The sequence below is a fragment of the Barbus barbus genome, assembly GCF_936440315.1.
Source record: "Barbus barbus genome assembly, chromosome: 7".
NCBI classification, from domain to species: Eukaryota; Metazoa; Chordata; class Actinopteri; order Cypriniformes; family Cyprinidae; genus Barbus; species Barbus barbus.
The window spans coordinates 2,263,199-2,270,861 of NC_136735.1; positions in this window are offsets into that span (position 1 = coordinate 2,263,199).

Here is a 7,663-nt window from a genome sequence, read left to right on the forward strand (position 1 = left end):
ACACACATTTTGCATAAAGAAAAAAAAGTATCATTCTGTTATAACATAGTTGAGAATCATCTTTATACAAAGTCTGGTAAAAAAAAAAAATATATATATATATATATATATATATAAATATATCTAAACTAAAGATATAATAAACTAAAAATGTATTGGTGATTTAAAAAATCAATTGTTTTTGCCCATGCATGTTCATTCATGTCTTTTTAGTTTTTCAAAGAAATTGAGTCCTGATGTCCTCAATCGAGGATATAGCATAACTTATGAATGAAATATATATATATTTATATATATATATTTTTTTACATTATTCTAAATTTTCTAAACAATTTAAAGACATGAAACAATAGATGCTTTTCCTAAAAAAAATTCTCGGGTCTTAAGAGGTCAATGAAGAGCTGGTTAATTGTTGAATTCATTATACTGTAATATTGAGCATCTCCATCATCAGCCAATGTTTCAGATGAGTTTTCAGCTCAGTTTGATTTGCATTTGATGGATTCTGGGTCTAAATGAATGCTGGAAGAAATGACCATAGATGCCTTTTAAACGCCCTTTAAAACATACTGTGTGTATGTGAGATAAAAGTCATAATTATGCCATTCAAAATTGTAATTATGAGACTGAAACTGGCATGAAAGGCTGAAACTGTAATTAAAAAAGTGAAATAATAAACCATAATGAGATAAAAAGTTGAAACTATATCTAATTATATATTATAATTGTGTTATAATTGTGGCATAAAATTATAAATTACATAAACCATCATCTTCTAAACCTCTGTAATCCTGCTGTAATCCAAGAATTGAACACATAATGCAAAATGCCTCAGATCTCTTGCAAAATGAAGCACTGCATTCAAAATATCACAAACACATCTCTAAAGCAAACATTTGCCATAATATTACAGTTTTGTTCAACTGCTTACACGCAAATACTTCACTTGTCACACAGTTTCTGAAAGCTGGCACTCAAACAGCAGAAGCACACACCAAATCTGCAAAACAATACGCTAATTCTCAGCCTTTGACTCAGCTTAAATTTCATAAAACACTTTTTGCAAAACACAACACACAATTCTCTAACACACACAAATTGAACAGGAATTAATATTACGGCGAAGGTGTTGCGAATGTTTGCTTTTGAGATGTGTTTGTGATATTTTGAATGCAGTGCTTCATTTTGCAAGAGATGTGAGGCATTTTGTGTGTTCGATTCTTGGATATGTGTGTAAAGTTTAAAAAAAGAGGCAATGTTTTGAAAATGTGTGTAAGCAGCTGAGAAACGAACTGTAATTCCTGTTAGATTTTGTGTGCTGTGTTTTGCAAAAGTGCTTTATGAGTCAAAGTCAGAGAATTATATGGTTTTGCAGATTTGGTGTGTGCTTCTGCTGTTTGAGTGTCAGCTTTCAGAAATTGTGTGACAAGTAAAGATTTTGTGTGTGAGCAGTTTAAAAAAAACTGTAACAACTGCTTTATGTAACACTAGTAAAATAAGACATTACTTTTTAAATTACAGTTAAATATTTGAGTTACTTTTTCAAATTAGTAACGCAAGTTTTTGTTTTCCAAATTGTGTTTTCCCATTTATTGACTAACAGCTCTCCTGTTCCAATGTTGAGAAAAATCTGCAGTAAATACGATGGTAACTTTTCTAGAATAAATATGAACATGCATTTACTCATCTCACTTGCACAAAAACTGATTCAGGATTCCTCAAAGGGATAAAAACTGAAATGCAAACTCAGCAAATAACACAAACCCACAATAATTAAATATGTTAATAAATCAAGCGTAGCGTTAGTTCTGGCAGGTCACGTTAGTCAAGCTTGCATCAGCTGACTCTCATGCTGATCTCCATCTACCTATAGGAATACGACACCTGTCTACCCATATATAAGGTCGTCAGTATTATTAGCAGTTTTCACATTGCTCAGTAGCTAATTATCCTCCTCCATCCCCAACTCCTCCTCTGTCAGTCAGGATCCAGCCTTCTGATTCTCTTTTGAATCAGACAAATTTAAAACGTGTGTACATAAAATTACTGAACTTTTTTTAAATCTGCAATACTTTTTGTTGGTTCTGTTGTGTTTACCCTGGGGGGTTATCACTGCTCTCCCTGCTCTCATCCATGCTAGGCTGCCCAGAACAGAACTATACTGCCAATCCAAACTATATGCTAATTGTCAATCATCTTCGATGATAGTGGTCCTCACAGAACTGAATTTACATTTCAGTTTTAGTCTGAAAGTGCTTTAACATGATTGAACATGATGACAATTTATTGATTGATTTAAAGAAATTAATAATTAGAAAAAGCCAAAGATTATTTTTTCCTGTCAGACTTTTTCCTGATCCAGTTTTAACCAGAAGAAAGATCCTCAAATCACATGCTACAGAGAAATACAAAAATAAATAAAAATGTCTTAACATGTAAACACAAACATTAATGTGAATCAAAAGAAATTAAGAACATTCTATTGATTTACTGATTTGGCCCTTTGCCAATCTCGTTCTTCTCCCTTTTCTCATCACATATCAGATCAGAAAGATATTTACACTAAGTATAAATATCTTATAAGTACTATTTGCAAAGAAAATACAAGTATGTAAAATGTAAAAACTGTAACTTGAATGCAATGTAAGTCGCTTTGGATAAAAGTGTCTGCTAAATGCATAAATGTAAATGTAAAATATACTTTTACATAGTGTTAGTAGCATCTGTTGCTATTTGCAGTTAGTGCAAAGATTTTAACAAATGCAACCAAAGTTATAAAGTCTTAAAATAACTTGTGCTGATTGTAGACAACACGAATGTCACTAAGGTGTTTTTAGTGCTTGTTTTTCAAATGCTTGTTTTAGATCTTATGATAGACCATTTTATAATTAAATATCCATGTATGTATAATACATATTTAACTCAAGTACAGATTGAGCTTTAGATCCAGTAAATATGATACAAAGACTAAATAAAAATATGTTTGATGTTTCCTGTAATAGAAAGTGACACAGCGGCCGTGTTCACACAAATTCCTGACAACTGCATTTAGATCTGGAAGGAAACACAATGAGTCTCTATTGAAATGATGCCTGATGTAACGATTAATCTCAGCAGCATTCATGAAGCAGTTACCATGAGAGACTATTGAAATGACAAAAGAGTTCAGCTGTATGAAGCCGGTCGTCCCTGCACATTATCAACAAGTATTGACAAGGAATGTGTATTATAATTACAGAGAGCGTTATAGGCGTAAAACAAAGTTAAAGATCACAATGGAAACAAACACAGATCAGCTGTTCATCTAGATAAGCAGCACTACCTGTTCTTCACACATGTAACAGAACCTGTTCATCTGTCAATCTTTAATTCCTGCAAACCACTTAATGGTTTTGTTTATGTGAGCAATAACACACCTTACAGTTGAACCTGCTCAGCTGCGTATTTCACATGGGCGTTTTATGTTTTTCAGGGTACCGTTTACATTTACTGAAAAGACACACCAGGATAATAAGACAAAGCCATGACACACACTAGGAAAAACACAACAAAAGAAATTATTAAACATAACAAAAGACCACCGCTATTCACCTTTTCAAACCTGTTGCACACACTATATTGCCAAAAGTATTGGGTCACCCCCTTCTAAGGGGCAGTCGTGATCCCAACTAAAGCAAACACTGATCTCCATGATGGTGGCATCATTTTAACCAATAAAACATCAACATCTGATTCTCTGTAATTCTCAATAACAGTAGGTGTTCATCACTAATGCTCAATCATCATTTAATTAGTCACTTAATTATCTCATTAACTTTAATTCTTTGAGGACTTGGGATTTGACTTGAGACTTGCTTGTGACTTGGAAGGAATGTCTTGGTTCCTCCTCTGGAGAAATCAGCTGCTGAGTTCATGGGTGGAATAAACATATGGCAGGACTTTTACTTTCTGACCCCTGGACTATCCACCTCTGGAATTTTGTTCTGACTCCTCTAAACATATATACACTATTTCTACTCATCACATCTTTCTCATCACAATTTATGGAGGTTAAAAGAATCAAACAGCATGTTTTCTTTTTAGATTTCCATGTATATTTACATTCATCACTCAGCAGTTTTCATCCAAACTGACTTACAAATGAAGACAAAAGCATAAACACCAGCGATTCATCAAAAACAAAATAAACATTTTAAGTGCTGCACTGTGAGGTTACAGAAATTAGTACAGTTACATATGCAGAACTGCAGAAATGTACAAAACACATTAGATGCTTAATTTTTATGTTATGCATTGTACTGTTATTTTTTATTTTTTTTGTATCAATATATTAAACAAAATAACAGTTAGGTCAAATTTTACTCTGACAAATGACACAAAACACAAAGTCTAAAGTAGCTGTGAAAGTGAAAGTCTGTATGAATAAAAATTGAAACACAGATTATCTGCTTATCTGTTTCTGCATTAAACAGAAGAACCGGATCCACTGGATTCACTTGCTTTAAAACACTGAACACTTTTCATTATTGTTATGAATACTTACACAAAAGAAGCCAAGCCCTGTGTGTTTAATCTGTCTCAGCTGAATGTTTTACTGAGGTGTTGGTTTTTCTTGTTCTGAAGTATAATATCTCCATTTGGTCTTTGATCAGTGAAACACATCCAACCAAAGATCATCAATTCATGTCAGATTATTACAGAAACTCCAGAGAAAAAGACAAATGAACAAACAAAAAGAATGAATTGCTAATAACAGGATCAGTGTTGAGTGATGAAGGTTGATGTACACTCTCAGAAAAAAAAGGTACAAATCTGTACCTTTTAAATCACGTTTTGGGTACATAATGGTACCATTAAAGGTACACAATAGGTCCTTAGGGTACAATTAAATGTTTTGTTCCCCTAGGAACAAAATTGTACCTCTGCTGTACCTTTTGTACAGTGTAGTCAGTTAAATGGCATTCTATGAACTATACTAAATTTCATTAGGTCAAATGGTAATGTAAAGGTGGGGTAAGTTATTTCTGGTAGCTAATGTTGATATTTAAAATCACCAACACAAACGCGCCCCTATTCTGATAGCTCTGCCCCACACATATACATACGCAACCCACAGAAGCGACTGACAAGTTTTTTAGCATCGTCTTTGAATAGAGGTTCGCGGGGGGGGCGATTTGGCCTGAGAAACTCTAAGGCGGAGATACTCGAGAACGGCCTGGTAAGGTTGGATAGGAGAAGGGAGTTTGAAAATGTAAATTAAATGACCTTTCATGTCTTAGTCATGTCTTACTTTGTTTGATCAAAAATTAAATGGTTTCTCAATCGAGAACTGTTAGGTCTGAGATGGTGGGGTTGATGTCTGGATCGAATTTAGAGGAGATGGTGAGCTCTGAGCATCTCAGAAAACCGATAAAAGCTAAAATGAACATGACATCGAGTGTGCAGGCGGTACTGGGGGGCTGGTAATTAGTGCGGAGGGAGTGTATACATTTTGTGAGTATATCTAAAGTTATGGGTAATCTGGAATCGAGACGAGTTGGCCGGGATCGTTGGATCCCTCTGATCAACATGGAGGTTTGAGAATTGCTTATTTCGGGCGAGGGAGCACCGTACATTAGCTTATGGAAAAATTGGATGCCGCTTAGGGAACCTTTGATGGAACTGACTTGAAGGCCTTTGATGCTGTTGAGGAAAGAGATAAATTAGGTTATTGAGAGTAGAGAAAAAAACAGGGAATGGCATGTTGTAAGTGAGGAGGGGTTTTAATGGGTGAGTTACAGAAATATTAGTTCTGAATAATGAGGTACTGGAGTTGGGAATTGGTCTGCATCTGGAGCCAGCGTCCTGAATTTCTGAAACAGAAAGCGAGACAGAAAGTCAGCAATTGGATTTTCTGAACCTGCAACATCTTTAGGGAAGTCGTGGCCTAATGGTTAGAGAGTCGGACTCGTAATCCAAAGGTTGTGGGTTCGAGTCTCGGGCCGGCAGGGATTGTAGGTGGGGGGAGTGAATCTCCAGTGCTCTCTCCACCCTCAATACCACGACTGAGGTGCCCTTGAGCAAGGCACCGAACCCCCAACTGCTCCCCGGGCGCCGCAGCATAAATGCTGCCCACTGCTCCGGGTGTGTGTTCACAGTGTGTGTGTGTTCACTGCTGTGTGTGTGCACGTTGGATGGGTTAAATGCAGAGCACGAATTCTGAGTATGGGTCACCATACTTGGCAGTATGTCACTTCACTTTAGCAATTATTATGAATTGGTCGCATGCTGAGATGAGTCTACTGTTGCTACAGTAACGAATGTAACCTTGACAGGAACATTCTAAAATTCTTAACTTGGCTTAATTAACCTGCATTAATTGAGTGTTTTTAAAAGCATACACATTATTAGTAATGTACAGACAAGAAGATGAGCCCATAATAAGAACGTTAAGAGAATACTGTATGGACAATTCTATGTAGCCTACAGACAAGCAAATAAGCTTAATAATAAGAACGCAATGCTTTTAAAGCATCAAGCATTTTACCGAGAGAAATATAAGAAAAACACATTGCGTTGTCTTTTAAAACACTGTCTAACGCATTAAGAAACGTCAAGCGTTTTCGGAATGCCCCCTTTGATAACCATGCGCTCTTGTACTGTATCGTGTGGATTTTTCAGCAAATATGTTGCTTCACTTAGAAATAATGTCTACAATAAATAAAATAAATAGGCTAATCACTGCTGATTTTGTCCAGAGATAGGCTACGCTAAACATTTTTATTTGTGTAATTAACATGTTTAAATGATCTAACAACAAGCATTCAACACCGCGAACGCAGGCGGAGCGCCTTAGAAGAATACAAAGAAGAACTAACCTATTCTAAAAATCATAATCTGCTTGGATTAAACTCACTTAATTTTCCTCGTTCGTTTGAAATAAAATAACATTTAATAATATATTATAATAATTTGTTTGTGATTTTTAGTCATGTAGGATAGGCTGTGATATCATGTGCGTTACAAGCATGGATGCTGTTGTGTGTGTGTGTGTGTGATTTACAAAGAAATGTAGAAAATACTAAATAATTAAGCCACAACACTGTATAACATCATTGAACTAAATTATAACAACAACTTTTGTTATGTTGTGATCACGAGAAAACGAGAAGGTAAAAAATAAATAATAATAATGCATGGCCGCTTAGAACTTCCGTAGGCTGGTGAATATTTTTCAGTAGTTTACAATATGACCTCTAGTCAGTAATTCTCAAAGCACACCTCATAGTTCATAGTAAAGCTGTATTAACTATGCAAATGCTGCAAATGTGTGTGCTTTGCTCCATTTGGGCTATAGTGTGGGAAATCTTGTGGTCATCATCCAGAATCTTTAATGACATGTAATGATACCTGTAATGATAACAATTGATGTTAATAGTTGCAGTTTTAAACTAGGTTTAAGAGTTTTCAGAATGTAAAATCTGCTTTCAGACTTTGACTTAAACTATTTCATCAACATATATTTGCTTGGCAAAACAGTGTTTCTGTGACTTGATATCAGGTACAGTGTTTGAAATAAATCTCACCTTGACGTCTAATGTCAGAAATGACACTCGTCAGTCTTTGTGACACACCCTTCACAGTCTCTGGATCTATAAAAGCTGGAAGCAGATCAACATATCCT